This window comes from Crotalus tigris, unplaced genomic scaffold (assembly GCF_016545835.1).
Source record: "Crotalus tigris isolate CLP2741 ecotype Arizona unplaced genomic scaffold, ASM1654583v1 scf7180000024384.25900115:4084858, whole genome shotgun sequence".
NCBI classification, from domain to species: Eukaryota; Metazoa; Chordata; class Lepidosauria; order Squamata; family Viperidae; genus Crotalus; species Crotalus tigris.
The window spans coordinates 3,597,581-3,612,545 of record NW_024100554.1 but is presented as its reverse complement, the minus strand read 5'-3'; positions in this window follow the sequence as shown (position 1 = coordinate 3,612,545).

The window sequence follows — 14,965 nt, the reverse complement described above, 5'->3', positions numbered from 1 at the left end:
TATAGAGCAAAATCTGACCGGATTAAAGAATGTAATCAAAAGCCAAAATGGAATATTGGGTTTGGAGACGAAAGTGTTGTCCACAATATTCTAGATGTCCAATCATCGGGGTGACTAGTCATCTGCTTCAAATCAGAAAGCTAAGATTTAGGAAGCAAGCAGGAAGCAAGGTTACCATCTTGCACTTCTAATAGGTGAATTTAAGTTTTCTTCAGAAAAAATATGGGATAGCAAATTACCCACAAAGCTTCTTAGTCTCCATATTGCTTGCAGTCTCCCAGAAAAACTTCCTTTTTTGCTTCTTGTTCAGTCCTATTGGTCATGAATTCCTAGAAGTTACACCTGGACGAGGACTCTAGTCTGAACCAATGTTGTGAATTTTTAACATTTTTTGCATCAATTGGCTTTGATATCCTATTTTTTCCCTCAAACAAAATTGGATACTTAGCTATCCTTTTTGTTCTTCCAACAGTTCTCACTTTTATTTATTTATTTATTTATGAGACTTATATACCGCTTAACAGTTGCATGCTGGTTCAATAGGTAAAACGTCCCTTTCTCTTCAATTCTGCTTAAAAGCTATTGAATTTCTACTTCTTGTATTAGGACTGGGTAATAATTTGCTAAGAATCCTAACCAGGATAACCTCGTCTACTATGTCACAACTCTGAACTATGATTGCAATTATACTGGCAACACTTTACTGCAAACAAGATCAAGCATCAAGACTGTTTACACAAGTGCTCTTAAAATAAAATTTAAAACACCACTCATCGCAACATTTCAGACAAAGGTCTACTCTTGAAGTGAAGACTATTCCCCAGGTTACTTTTATTCTTATGGTTTCAAGTATGTTAACAAATCAATGGCTCATTCAGACCTGATACCAAGCTAGTCAGCAGTGCCTTTAGGGAGCTGAACTACATCTCAGGTTTGATGAATTGGGTTTGTATGCTTCTTCCACAATCTTATGGTGTTCTCACTCATTAATCTCTCCTGTGCAGTGTTGAAGTTATGTTATGTAACACTGATGTCTATAGACTAACCAAGATAACATCAGAAATGTAACCCCATAATTTTTGGCTTTTTCTCAGCAACTGAAAACTCCAAAATGAGTTCAGTAAATATTATAATTTAAGGAAGTCATAAAAATCCATAATCCATGTCAGTCTATATCTTTATTAGGCTAATCAAACTTTAGCCTAATATGGATTTTATCCTTCCTGTCAAGATGCATACATACATACAAACACACTCACCCAGCACAATGTTACATTAGCACAGTTGGACCCAACTTGCACTTTACCTTCTTAAATAGGTATCAGTGTAAAACAGCTGGGGGAAGCTTTTCATTGCAATCAAGGACATACAGGTAGTACTCAACTTACAACAGTTCATTTAGCAAACTGTTCAAAGTTACAACGGCACCGAAAAAAGTGATTTATGACCGTTTTTCACACTTACGACTGTTGCAGCATGCAACATGCCCACGGTCATGTGATCAAAATTCAGATACTTGGCAACTGACTCAGTTGTGACTGTGCCTGGATCATGTGATCATCTTTTGCAACCTTTTGACCAGCAAGGTCAATGGAGAAGTCAGATTCACTTAACAGCTGTGTTACTCTTAATAACTGTAGTGATTCACTTAACAACTGTGGCAGGAAAGGTTGTAAAATGGAGCAAAACTCACATGTCTCACTTAGTAACCAAAATTTTGGGCTCAATTGTGGTCGTAAGCCGAGGACTACCTGAACTTAGACGTATATTCCATTTTTTCCCATAGAAAATATAAATTGCAAATCGAAGTAATGTGTCTGATTCTGCACTGAGATATATGAATCAAAAACTATGGATGCCATATAAATAAATAAATAAATCTATTTTTATAATGACAACTGCAGTGCAACTGTCACTGTCATAATCACAGAAAAAAAATCCCATAATTTATACAGGATTAGTAATGAAGTAAACAAGACAGCATGAGAAAAATTATCATCATCCTCATTCATTAAATCTGACTTTATTGTCTATGAGGTTTTTGTCTCCTTTGGCAACCACCACAAACAAACATGACTGTACATTTCACTTGACTGCATTTCGAAATGTAAATTTAGGGCAGTGATCCTTTTCATAACATTGCAGACTGTTATGCAACCATTGCAAGCTATGAAGCCAGGAGATCAGTGGTGTGACCTTTTCTTTTCCTCTGTTTAAAAATGCAGTTTCAAAGTACTAATTAATGTTAAGTGCCTGTGCTTTAAAGAGCAGGTTCTCATGAACGCTATACAAGACCTTATTCACTTCAGAAGTGATCTAGAGCTAGGGGAGAATATAATAATAGAATCAGGAAAGAGATAACTTATTTAACATTAAAATCTGTTTCAGTTTGCTAAATCACATACAAGTAGTCCTCAACTTACAACAGCTCATTTAGTGATCATTCAAAGTTACCCTGAAAAAAAGTGATGTATGACAATTTTTCACGCTTATGGCCATTGCACATCCTCATGGTTACATGATCAAAATTCGGACGTTTGGCAACTGATTCATATTTATGAAGGTTGCAGAAAGAAAGAAAGGTGATAAAATGAAGCAAAATTCACTTAACAAATGTCTCATTTAGCAACATAATTTTTTGGACTGAATTGTGGTTGTAAGTTGTATCTGGAACACAACTTTTCCCAATCCACATTTGTTTATGAATTCTACCACCATCATCACCCCTAATTTCCCAAGGAGCATGGAATCAGAACCATTTAAAGTTAGTCCAATAATGCCAAAATATGGATTGTTAAATTTCTTTATGATATCACAATATATAATTTATCATTTGTGTTTTTCTCCTGCCCTTTGGCAGAAAATTTCTTTCAATGTGTGTGAGTCTAAGGACTATCTACAGATAAGAATTTAACTGTCTTAGATAGCTATATGAAGTATACTTGCTGGAATTTGAAAGAAGTATACTTGCTGGAATTTGAAAGAAGTATACTTGCTGGAATTCTAGTGTTGTATCCTTTAACATTCCTTTTAATAAATGCTATTAATCAGAAAGCTTTGATTGTTGCTCTTGTGATTAACTGTTTTCTATTCTGTTTGCAAATAGGAAATTCTTACTATTGCCTAGTTTATTTAACATTTCAAATTATTATCTAACTTCTTTTCACTTAACAGGTCATGTAAATTCAGCAACCACAGTCTGCAAACTATATATTTAAATCAACTAAACAGTTAGTTCAAATTATATCATCTGTGTGAACCCAGCTTAAATAATGCTTGTATAATGCTAGGCTGTGGAGAATTTCATTGGAATTTTTGCATCTTAAAAATTAAAACATTTATTAAGGCAAAATGGGGAGGTATAGTAAAGTAAATACTATTGCTTTGGCCCATGCATAACTTCTGACTTTTTAAAATCAAAATGTTCTAGTTGCGGGCTGTGCATAAAAATCATATTTTTAGGGCAGAAACAACAATACTGATCTCATATCCTTTTCTATTCACATTTCAAGGTGATGCATCAGAAGGAATAGAAAGCTTGTGGTCATCTATGTAATGCTGGCTCCAACTTCCATAGTAGAAGCTAGCATGGCTGATGCTAGGAGCTGACATTCAAGAATTTCCCAATCCTACTGGTAGAATGAATGAATGAATGAATGAATGAATGAATGAATGAATGAATGAATGAACCTTTATTATGAAAGTATACCATGTATACAGTGAAATTGGCTGAGCCTCCCTCCGTGCCCCCCCATAACTCACAGTGACTACAAACCCTCAGCTTATTACACCCTGTGAGCTAATTGCACAGCACGCCAGCCTCACTAGTCTGTCATGCATATAATTATAAAATTAGAAGCAATAAATGGGATGATTTAGCCATAGAACAGAATATATGTAGCTCACGGTTGAACTATAGAGTCTTCAGTGCTCTCTGACCTTGGTTGTTTTCTTGCAGACATTTCATTACCCAACTAGGTAATATAATTAACATTGATGATGATACCTAGTTGGGTAGTGAAATGTCTGCAAGAAAACAACCAAACTCAGAGAGCACCAAAGACCACTTGGGATGATTTATGTTACATTTGCATGATATGTGGGATGCGATTACTTGCTATCCCATCCATTCCCCCATACTCCTAGTTAGATCTCTTCATCCTTTGTAGGATTTGCTTACTTTCTAAAAGTTTTATTTCAATTGGTCATCCCTTGCTGTGTTCTTTTTGGTTTTATATTGAATTGCATATTTGAAAACGTCACAAGGCTGACTTCTGCAGAGAAGTGCAGAGAATACAAAACTGCATTGTTCTTATTTCAATTCATCTGTGGCTGAGGAAGGGGTGGAATATTGTCTGAAATAAATTAATCCTATATTTCAAAATATCTGACAAGGCTTCAGGGCAAAGTTTCAGGAAGTTTGTTAGCTTTCAATGTCCACTTATTCAGTGAAGACTTTTGTGTAACTCTGGTGGATTATATTAATGCTGGGATAATTTCCTGCATTACCATGAAAAGACAGTGACCTAAAAAAACTTAAGCTACAGAAGGTGATATGTCAGCATTCTGATTTTTGCTCTTTCTTGTACACCTAAGAATCATGCCTTCTCCCATTCAGCCTCTTAGATGAGTGAAGGCATAAAAGAGTTTTTCCCTCATTGGTCTTTTTTGATATTCAGGGAGTAAAAATCATGGGCTTTCCACTGTTTTTATTGAATGCTGCTTCCTTATCCCTTATTTCTAAAATAAATAAATAATGGATAGCTTTAATCAAGATGAGATTGCAATGAAATAGAGAAAAGGCTGAATTCCCTGCTTCAATTGTGCCACTAAATTGCACTCATGTAGATTTCTTAGATACCTTCCCAGCTCCATTGTACATTACAGCGCTACCTTTTTATTGAGGGTTTTGTTCCCTGCAGTTAAGCTCCATTTATACTTGTCGGAAAACTGGTGACTGTATTTTGTATGTGAATGCAACCTAGATATTTACTTGGGTCTGGTAGCCCACTCTTTGTTTCACACTTTTTTTTTTTTCATTTTTTGCTTGCGTTGTTCCAAATCACATTCAGTAGCACCACCCAGTGGATCTACAAAATCACTGCAACAACATTGAATAAACAGTTTTTAAAACTTTATAATTCAATACTTAAACCCAGAGGACCAAAACCAAAGGCTAATAATAATGATACAGCAAAAAGAACAGCTTTGATATAGTTTCTCAGTATGTGCTTGTGTGTGTGTGTGTTTCTCCTCAACACACACATATAGAGACATACAGTTTTAGGAACAGAAGCATAGTTTATAAATACAAATAGAAATTAACACATCAACTCTATCTTGCATTGAACAGACCCTGTATAAACCCTTTGTCCATTTTGGAGTACCAGAACAATAATAATGTGTTCATAAAACTAATAAAAATCAATTGAGGGGAACATGTATGTTTAGCCTTGTGAGGGAGAGAGAGAATATGGTAACTTTTTTAAAAAGCTTGAAATAATTTAAGAATCATAGGATATAATGGAGGTAAGGATCTTAGAGATAGTCCAATTCTCTCATAAATATGAAATCTATTATAGCAGGAATGATAACCTACAGAAGATGATTGTGGCCTGTTGTTCACCATTCCAGAAGAGAAGGAATGGAAGACTTCTTCAGAAGGTGAGTTCCAGGTGAAATGTGAGGAAAAACAACTTAATAGTAAGAGCATTTGAAAAATGGAACAAATTACTTCACAGCAATTGCACTCACTGAATTTCATTCATCTGTTGGAGATGCCTTGGAGCATCTGTTGGAGATGCCTTGGAGTCCTCTAATGACACAAATTTCTCATTTAGAGCTCTACATTACTATAATTCAGTCAAAATATACAGTATATTGCTCTGCTTAGCTGTTCAGCGTTACCAGGTAGACAGGAAACAGGACTAGATAAACTAATTCTACTTTATTGAAAACTATATTGACAGAACTTTGCAAGTCTGAAAGTAAATTCTCCCACCATTCCTTTTATAGCTTGAGAAATTAGGGAGGGTCTCAGCCTGCCCCCACTATCCAGCTGCAGACTACACTCGCCATTTCTAGGAACAGATTAATACAGTAGACTATATTCTCCTCCTCCTAGAATAGAACAGAAAGAACAGAACAGAACAGGAACAGGAATTGAATTGAATTGGAAGGGACCTTGGAGGTCTTCTAGTCCAACCCCGCTCAAGCAGGAGACTCTATACCATCTCAGACAAGTGACTGTCCAGTCTCTTCTTAAAAACCTCCAGTGATGAAGTTCTCACAACTTTTGATGGAAAGTTGTTCCAGTGATTAATTGTCCTCACTGTTAGGAAGTTTCTCCTTAATTCCAGGTTTTCTCTCTTTGATCACTTTCCAACCATTGTTTCTTGTCCTGTCCTCTGGTGCTTTGGAGAATAATTTGACCCCCTCTTCTTTGGGGCAGCTTCTGATTTGTGTAACACTAGATCAAAGTTTATCAGGGTAGTGCCCTCTTGAAATGTTTGGAAATTTTAGACTTAGCATCCTGTACGGGTCAAAGCCTGTGGAAATTGTGTTAGATTGGTATGCATATTACAGATGTGCATCACTTCAGGTTTGAAAGCAAAAACATGTTTTGCAAAATATTGGGGACATTCATGTGGCTCCTTAAAGAAGCTGCATCTCTCCTCAAGGTCCCATGATTGCCTTTTTCAATTGTACACAAGAGCATAAACAACATCCTGCTGGATTGGATCCTTGGCCCATCTAGTCCAGCAGTTTTAAAATACTTGCTGCTGGCAAGTCATGGACTTTATCTGAATGTTTATATTTTTTCCTATTCCAAGATTTGAAAACCCGTAAGAGCAACTTTAAATGAAGAGGAGTTAAGATTTCAAAATGGGATTAGTTTCTAGTTCATTATAAAAAAAAACCTTATCTACTTGACAAATGCAAAATAAGGGCAAGTTTTATTCTGTTATCAATAACGTTTACATTATGTTAGCAGAATAATTCGTTGAAGGGGTGCCCTCTTGTGGCCAAGAATTTTGATATAAAACTGAATTGCTTGCTCTGTAAAACTAGACTGAAAGTTTCTCTCCAACTTTATTGCAACCATCCCAGGTGAATTTTAAAATATGCTTTTTCTACTATTGTTGCTAGAGTTAAAGAGCCCCTCTACTTTATTCTACTTTATTTTACTTATAAGGTGCATAAACCACCTCACTCCATTGACATGTGTACAAAATCAAAATACAAAGAACCATACAATAAAAACCAATAAAATTATAAACAATATCATTTTATAAAAACAGAGATCAGGACAACTATATGAATAATACTATTTTATGAAATTGTATAGTTCTGTCGGATTTCTTTTTTAAAAAAGAACTGCGTTCTTATTCAATAGATGAACATTTGCTTTAGATTCTTCTTTTTTTTTCAAAACAGAAGATTTTTAGGGTGCTTGGGAGTGCATGAGAGGTGCTGTGTGAGTTAGAAATGGCACTCAGGGGAATGGCATAGTCAGGAAGTGTGCACAGAAGTGTGCAACAGGTACCATCAGATAAAAGGGGTGTGATATGAAAAGTAATGTACAAGAGATGCTGCATGAGTAGTGAAAGATGTTTGGGGGGCATGGGTTGGGAAGAGTGCATGAGATTCCTTCCTCCGTATTCCTCTCTCCCTTCCTATTCTCTTTCCACCTTCTCTTCCAAGCAGGCAGGTAAGTGGGTGTTGCAGGGTGAGGGAGGGAGCAAGGAATTGTTAGACTGGCTGGGAAACTGTCATGGAATGTTGAAAATGAGGATCACATTGCCACAGCAGTAATCTGAGTGCAGTAGTAGCCTGAAGCAATTTTTTTTTCCAAATTTCATTGCCTTGGGATCTTGGGTCACAGATTTTGGACATATTCTCTAACTAGAATAGAATAGAGCTGGAAGAGACCTTGGAAGTCTTCTAGTCCAGCCCCCTGCTCAAGCAGGAGAACCTGTACCATCTCAGACAGGGGATTGTCTAGTCTCTTCTTAAAAATCTCTATGATGGAGCACCCACAATTTCTGGAGGCAAGCTATTCCATTGGTAGATTGTCCTCATTGTCAGGAAATTTTTCCTTAATTCCAGGTTTGATTAATTTCCAAACATTGTTTCTCATCCTTCCCTCTGGTGCTCTGGTGAAACAACATGACCCCCTCTTCTTTGTGGTAACCTCTCAGATACTGGAATATTGCTATCATGTCTCCCCTATTTCTTCTTTTCTTTAGACTAGCCAAACCCAAGTCCCACAGCCATTCTTCGTATGTTTTAGTCTCCAGGTCTTTGATCATCTTAGTTGCTCTTCTCTGGATTTTTTACAAACTCTTAACATCTTTTGTGATATGGTAACCAAAATTGGCTGCAGTATTCCAGGTGTGGTCTTACTAGGGTTTTATAAAGTGTTATCTTGATTCTGTGCCTCTGTTTATACAACCCAGGATTGTATTAGCTTTTTTGGTTGCTGCTGCATACTGCTGGCTTATGGTCAAGTGATCGTCCACTAGGACTCCAAGGTCCCTCTCACAGTTACTGTTTTTAAGCAAGGTCTTGCCCAATCTGTACTTGTACCTTTGATTTTTCCTGCCTAAATGTAAAACTTTGCTTTTATCCACATTGAAACTCATTTTGTTGGATAGGGCAAATTGTTCAAGTTTCTCAAGATCTTTTTGGATCCCGAGTTGCTCTTCTGGGGTGTATTTGATGAGTTTCCCTTCAATTCCCTCACCTAAGCCATTTATTAAGATATTGAAGAGTACTGGGCCTAAGATGGAACCTTGTGGTACGCCACTGCTTACTTCTCTCCATGTGGATGTTCTGCTATTGAGGACTACTCATTGAGTACAGTTTGTCAGCCAGCTACAGATCCATCTGGTGGTGATGTCTATTCCACCTTTTTCTAGCTTACCAAGGAGTAGGTTGTGGTCTACTTTATCAAATGCCTTACTGAAATCTAAGTATATTACATCCACACCATTTTACTGGTCTACTAGTTTAGTCATTTTATCAAAGAATGAAATAAGATTGGTTTGGCATGGTCTGTTTTTAACAAACCTGTGCTGGCTACTGATTATGACTTTGTTTGTTTCTAGTTGTTCGCAGATCTGTTTTTTTTCTTTTTTTTTTTCTAGGATCTTCCCAGGTATTGATGTTAAACTTATTGGTCTGTAGTTTCCTGGGTCCGTTTTTTATTTGAGATACCTTGATTCAAAAATTATTGCCCCAGGTTTATTTTGCCCAGTTAAAGGTTATAGAAACAAGTGGTTTAGTAGTATATATATACATTTTTCATCTTTTGCGTTCTGCATGCTCAGTGGCTTTCAAAATGGCTTCCTTCATTTCTCCTCCATTGAAAAGAGTGTGGGTGACAGTTTTTATGACTTTTACATCCAGTATTCTCAGAAGCCCACCCTGGAAACTAGTCATTGTACCCAAATGAATGCATGCTGTTAAGTAACTTGGTAATGTTTTTATTATTATGGTTTTAATATGTCTTGGTTTATGGGTTTCAAAGTAGTGTAATTTTAAAATGTTGTCATGCAATGTTATGGTATAAAAACAAAGTATTTTTTTTAAAAAAAATCCTACTTTGTATTATACTTTGTGGCTTCTTCAAAGACTTTGTTCCTTAATTTTTGAGGCTGATTTTTTTAAAACAAAAATCAGAGTCTTTTTCTGGCTACTTCAAAATCTCTAGAGAAAAATCCAGGAAGAACTTAGGGATCTCCTTGAGAAATTTCATCAATATTGAAGTAGAAAAAAATGAAACTTTGATTTTGGGTTTTACCAATTAGATTGATTTGTTGTTATAAAAATGGCTAGTTTAAACTATTATGTAAAAGTAAAAAGTTAAGGTTTGTTGTTAATGTCTTAGTCTACTTCATCAAAGACAGTTGGAAGTCAATGCCTTTTCTTTCTTTCTTCCCTTCTTTTCCTAACCTTTCCCTTCCCTATTTTTCATATTATTTGCTTTTATATTTTTTGTTATAACATAAACTAATAAAACTGTCTAAATGAGAAATTTCATCAATGTTATTAGTTTATATTACCGATATATTTCTTCCAAATTCCTCAAACCTTATCTGCAGAGGAACCTATTCAGTCTGTTGTAGTACTGACATTTCTGTCCTCTATCCAAATGTCTTCTTCTTCATGGCCAGCTTGTAACTGATTTTACTCATTCTTGTTAGTTATGGATTGTGAGGCCTATAGTGGAAAATCCTTTATTGTTGTCTCCAGTTTGCCCTTTCTTCTGACTTCTTGATATTAGAATAATGTACAGTACTCCCTTTTATAAAAAAAAAAAAAAAGGCCTGGAAACTAAAACATACGAAGAATGGCTGAAGTCTAAATAAAAGAAGAAATAGGGGAGACATGATAGCAGTGTTCCAGTATCTGAGGGGCTGCCACAAAGAAGAGGGGGTCACGTTATTCTCCAAAGCACCAGAGGGCAGGACAAGAAACAATGGTTGGAAACTGATCAAAGAAAGAAGCAACCTGGAATTAAGGAGAAACTTCTTGGAAATGAGGACAATTAACCAGTGGAACAGCTTGCCTCCAAATATCATGGGCATTCCATCACTGGAGATTTTTAAGAAGAGGCTAGACAATCACTTGTCTGAGATGACACAGGTTCTCCTGCTTGAGCAGTGGGCTGGACTATAAGACCTCCAAGGTTCCTTTCAATTCTATTCTATTCTATTCTATTCTATTCTATTTAGAGCATAGAAAGCAAAAAGCTACGTAATGTGCCTGGCTCAATAATGAATTATCAGGTTTGACTATAGAAGGTTTCAGCAGGATTTTCTGGACTGTGAGTAACCAAACAAGAAAGTACAACTAGATACTTTCTCTCCTCATCTCTCTGTTCAATTCAATGGCAACATGCTTGGAAATCAACTGTACCAAATAAGCCAACTTTAAATTCCTTCCTTTTACTTTTAACCATATTATTTGATCAAAGGTTAAAAGAAATATCTTGTTATCTCTGGTAACCTCTGATGTACTTTGGCTGACATCAGGGCTGAAATGATGAAGATTTAAAAACTTGCTTATAGATAAATCCAGGATATTATTTATAGAAAAGGAATCAAGAGTGGCCTTGAATAGCCTTTACACAGCATTATGTGCAAGACTGGATTCTTTTTCCTGTTTAGAGTCTTTTAAATATAGTACTAACCATGTTTCCAATTTGTTTGTACATTATTTCTGAAAAATGCCTTCAAAACAGAAAAATGATAGCTTCTTAGGAAGTTTCTATTGTCATGTCTAAGTCATGGGGAAAATTCTGACTAAAGATGTACATAATTTTATGGCCCAAGGACCTCATTTGACCATTGAGTTAGACAGCCCAGGCCATGGTAAAAAAAATAGTTTGGGTATAAGAATAGAAGTGAAATTATGCTTCATTTTCATTAAAATTGAATTATATAAATAATACAATTTCTGTCCAGTATTTAATGATTCCACCTCTTTCCAGGTTAACAATTTCAGTTTTCTCCTAAGGAGATACTCTGAAATCATATTAGTCTTTCCTTGCTTCTTCTGAAAGCCACCTGTTAAAGATAGACAATTTAGGAACTGTGCACTGTTTGCAATGCTGCAAATTGTTACTTTTAAAACACCAGCTCCTATGGTAATTAGATATGGTTTCAATGATCTATACCATGGGTCAAATTCAATTTGATTGAGGGCCACATCAGCATTGTCAAAATCATGCCTACTCAGAAATGAGATCCATTTGGTTCAGTGGAATTTATTTCCGGGTAAAGGTAGCTAGGCCTATAGCCTTAATCTCCTGAGTCACTCAGCAGAATATCTGTTGTTGGTGTTTGTTTGAGCCTTAAAGATTCAGATTTTTCAGTCCTGCATAGAAATAATCCTTAACAGAACAATTTATCAGAAAGGCAAATCTCCATTAATATGTGCAATATTAATGACACTTCTCCTTCTTAATCATTTTTCATTTCTGATATCAAATTGAACTTTACATACCATACTGCAGCCCTTCCCATCCTGGTATTGGGCTTCCACAATTTTTGCCCACCTTGTGAGTTTTGTGCAGTTTTTCAATTTATTTTTAAAATGATAGATGGATACACATATAGGAAATAATAGAGTTAAGTGTGTGTTTATACAAATGACATGACTTGTAAATTGTAATCAAGGAGTGACTGTGACTTGCTTTTGTTGCATTTTCTTTAAAAAAATGGAAATTCTTCAAACCAGGAAAACTCATTTGAACGAAGACTAACAGAAAGTAACAGAATAACAGAGTTGGAAGAGATCTTGGAGGTCTTCTAGTCAAGCAGGAGATCCTATTCCATTTCAGATAAATGTTTGTCCAATCTTTTCTTGCACCCACAACTTCTGGAGGCTAGCTCTTCCACTGATTAATTGTTTTAACTGTCAGGAAACATCTTCTTAGTTCTAGGTTGCTCCTCTCCTTGATTAGTTTCCATCCATTACTTCTTGTCCTGCCTTCACATGCTTTGGATAATATGTTGATCCCCTCTTCTTCGTGGCAACCCCTCAAATATTGAAATAAATAATAATCTAGCTGTTCCAAATAGGGATAGTGAGATTTGTAGTCCAACAATATGCTTAGATCCAAAATCTGCTGCTGAATCTGCCTGGTGACTTTGATCATCAGGAAAGCCCTTTGGAAAATGTTCCCATTGCCATAAGCTTGCTGAGCATCAATGCCACTGGAAAAGACCTTCCACAGGCTATGAAATGCACTCTCTAAAGAGATGCCTTAGGCATCCATTCTCCCAGAATTTAGGAAGTTAGTAAGAACGCATCTTACATATCATCCTCTGGTGATTTTACTTTTATTTTGGTTTTAAGTGCATTACTTTTGCTATGTATTCATTTCTTAGATTTATAAAGCTATCTGACTCCATAACAGCTCTATGGAACTTATAACCATAAAAGCAGTCTGAAAACAATCACCAAAACAGAAAATAAAATACATATCCAGGACAGCAATAAGACATCCAGCCCATTTTTATTGTTGTAAGTTGCCTTGGAATAACCAGAAAAATGGGATATAAATTCAATATTATGTTTAAAAAATTGAGAAAAATGACTGATGAAGTGAGCCCCACAAGCTGCTGTTTAGTTTAGCCTAAGCATAGTCTTGCATGATTCTGATTATTATTTTAAAGATATATTTTAGTTACATTCTATTAATTTAAACTGGCTTTCCAGAAATTAGAATTAATCTTCCAGGGGTTTGAGGGCATGCTGTGGTAACTTATTAAAAATCAAAATAAAATTAATTGTACATATAATTTGCTATCTATCTTGAAATTTCAAAATAGGATTGGGCACCATCTGTCAAAATAAAGTGTTAATCATTTTGGACCTTCCATTGTGACAAAACTAGTGATTTCAAATGAACCCTTCCCCACATAATATAATTTCTTTTTAAAAAAATGATAGATTGTCACCTGGTCATGCATGATTAACAGGAGAGGGAAAAATGTATTCTGGAATTATGACCAACAGGCTAAATTGCTGTTAGATTAGCCAGAAAAAAATCTGCATTTATCATTGATGAAATACAAGCAATATCATTGACTATAGTTGTCTTACATTACATGTCAGCTCTTGAGACTACCAATGAATGAAAGGACCTTATTTTCTTTCTGTAAGATCCAACATAAAAGTAGGACCCTACTTCCAATCTAAAAGGTCATAGAACTCTTTCTTTAATGAGTTGGAATTGGTAGGATAACCCACCAAATTTGGTAGGGTAATCTACTTAGCATAGTACTTCATCCCAGTTTAGGAGCTACAGTAAACCCGGGAGAAATTCTACTAACATTTTAATGGGCTAATTTGGATACAATTTCAAAAGGGATTAATAATCAGGACAACATCTATTCACCTCCTACTTCTGTTCATAAAGCTTTCAAAACTTGCCCATGGAGCAAGAGAACTAAAATCCAAAAATGTCTCTGGATAGCAAAGTCAAGATAGAGTATTGCTAGAAACTCAATGGAAAAGCACTCAAGGCCAGCCATGGCTTTGCACATCCATCTAATCCATAATAATTTTGGAAACAACTGGACGGTCCACATTTCTACAAGAAATAGGATTGTCAACATTTCTATTAATGCAGTCTGGATCCATCTTTTCACCAATCATTATCTGAATCATTAGCTACCTTTTTTTAAAATGAGTGAACAAATTGACTGCCATTTAATACAGCGTATATTACTAAAATATTGTTCGTTATTTAAGTAGGAACAGGTTTTTTTTCAGTATTCATTTTAATAAGCAGCTACTGATGCAATTGTTATGGTTCCAGCTAATGAAACACTTCAAAGAACTTCCAGGCATTGATTTTCCTAAAAGTCATTTATTGTTACAAAATGTCGGCACGGCATAACGAAGGTATGCTAAGATCTAAAATCCCCACTGACCGAGCAGTTATTTTGCTAGCATTTCCACTCCCTATTTTGCTGTCATGATTTATGTTCACCAATCAGTGTAAAGGGCAAAGGTTCCCTTCCTTTCTGTTTTCGTGGGCTTTTCCCCCTCCCTCCTCTGCTCTGCATTAACTCTAAAAATACCAGACAGTTTTGCATATTTTGTCAAAGCAAGAATATACAGTATTTGCAGCATTGACAGCAATGATATATTAATTTCCTCAAATATTTAGATGTAACTGTCTACCCTCCCACCTCAATCAAGTGTGGCATCACTCAGCTTTTGAATAGAAGCTACTACAGCATTTGCTTGCAGAGTTGTATGTTTGTTTAAGAAAAATCATCCTAAAGGAATGGTAGGCCTACATTAAAAGACAAAAGATAGCAAATGAGTTATATTCTTCTCCTTCTTTGTCTTTTTTTCTTTCTGCTTGGACCTTCAAAAGTTTACTGTCCCATGCTTATTTCTAGATGCCCAACAGTTTTTCCAATCCTTAGATGACCTCTGG